This window comes from Thamnophis sirtalis, unplaced genomic scaffold (assembly GCF_051295495.1).
Source record: "Thamnophis sirtalis isolate CommonGarterSnake01/CBP01778 unplaced genomic scaffold, rThaSir2_p1.2 scaffold_13, whole genome shotgun sequence".
NCBI lineage: Eukaryota > Metazoa > Chordata > Lepidosauria > Squamata > Natricidae > Thamnophis > Thamnophis sirtalis.
Window position 1 is genome coordinate 59,272,559 of NW_028261393.1, and position 2,002 is coordinate 59,274,560.

The following is a 2,002-nucleotide window of genomic DNA, read 5'->3' on the forward strand; positions in this document are numbered from 1 at the left end:
TTCCTGAGTGCTTTTAGAGTTCTGAGCTGTCTGTGTGTTTGTGTGTGTGTGTGTGTGTGTGTGTACACAACATCTAGTTGTGGTTACAGTCACTTTAGCGATGGTTTGAAGATAAGTTGCTCCACCAAAAGCTACTTATGACCCGGTTTTGAAGTCACCGCCACTGCAATACCTCCCACCCACCCATCCAGCTTGTCTTGACTACTGACCGCAGAGATGTGAGCGGAAGTGAGCGCATCCCCGGCAATCAGCCCTTCCCATCCCGCCTCGCCTGGTCCCTGCAGGCCCTTGGTTTTAAATGAATTTGCAAACATGGCTTTCTTTTTCACACAAAACCATCCCGAGCCTTATTTTGCTCCAAGTGCATTTTCCGGATATTTTTCCCTCTCCCTTTGCAAACAGATATAAATAAAACCCAAACAGAACATTATAAATATCCACCCATGTTAAAAGTTTGAAAAGCTCTGCCCTGAAACAGCTTTGTATTGTTTTATCCCCCTGCACCCTTCATCCCTGCTAGTTCTTAGACTACAGATAGTCGCTTTTCTGCCATTCATGTTTCCAAGGAGAAAGACTTTAACACCAAGAGTAAGTTGCGAGACTGTGCGGCCTCCGTTCCCGAAAAGTGCCAAGTAAGATTTCTGCTTTAATGCAGGGATCTTGGATTAGGGCCACAAAGTACATTCGGCACGCGTCGGGAAGGATTTTAAATCCACTTCTGGCAGCTCTCTCTATAAAAGTTTTCTCTGCCCTCTGCTGGTGAGCCACAAAAGAGATTATTGATGTCTAACAATATACTACAGTTTAATGGAAAGAAGGACTAGGGGTGACCTAGGAGCAGAATTCCAGGATTTGAGGGGCTGCCACAAAAGAAGTGGGGGTTTCCACCTATTCTCCAGCGCACCAGAAGGCAGGAGAAGGAGCAATGGGTGGAAATGAATCAAGAAGAGAAGCAACCTGGAATTGAGAAATTTCTTGACACTCTGGACATTTACCCAGTGGAACTGCTTGCCACCAGGAGTTATGGGCGCTCCATCTTAAAAACTGGGAGGAGGGGCTTAAGAAGAGATTGAACAACCATTTGTCTGGAATGGTTTAGGGTCTCCTGCATGACCAGGAGTTTGGACTAGAAGACCTCCCAAGGTCCCTTCCAATTCTGTCATTCTGTTACTGTGCTTTTGAGAACCATTTTGGTGCAGTGGTTAAATGACACGGTTAGAAACTGGGAGACGGCGAGTTCAAGTCCTGCCTCAGGCACAAAACCAACTGGGTTGTTTTGGGCCGGGCAGTCTCGCTCAGCCCTAGGAAGAAAGCAGGCAAGGGGGAAACCATTTGTCAGAAATGGTGTAGGTAGAGTCCTGCTTGGGGGGGTTGGACTAGATGACCTACAAGGTCCCTTCCAACTCAATCTGTAAAACCTCTGAAATTTTCCCCAGCAGGAGCCAAGATTGACTCGGAAACCCCCCTCCCCCCCCCTAAAAGAGTTTTAAATTCTTTATTAAGTGCTTGTGAGCCTCTAAGGAAAAGGAGATGATGCTAAAAGGGATCAGTTCTGCATCGATTGTGTCGGGCGTATGTACAGGTAAGTCCTCAATTTGCAACCGCAATTGAGCCTTCCAACTACATTTATAACTCGTGACGATCATAAAGCAAGTCGTCACCAGATCCGATTTTACAACCTGCTTTTGCGTTGCATAAAGCGAATGCAGCCATCAACAAGACCATCGGTGGGTCGCTAGGCGGCATGTTTTGCCCTGGACTGGAAAAATAAAATAAATAAGCTAAAAAGAAGTTTCTAGGGGGGAAAAAAATCTTACAGTCGTGGGACTGCAGGGGGCTGCAAATAGCCATAATTGCACTCCAGTCCGAGTATCCAAAATGTAATCGTGACCGGGAGGGGGGAGGGAGTAATGTCATAAGTTCAGAACCAGGTCGTAAGTAGCTTTTGGGGGATCCATCATAACTCCAAACCGTCACTAAGCCGTAAATTGAGGATTACTTG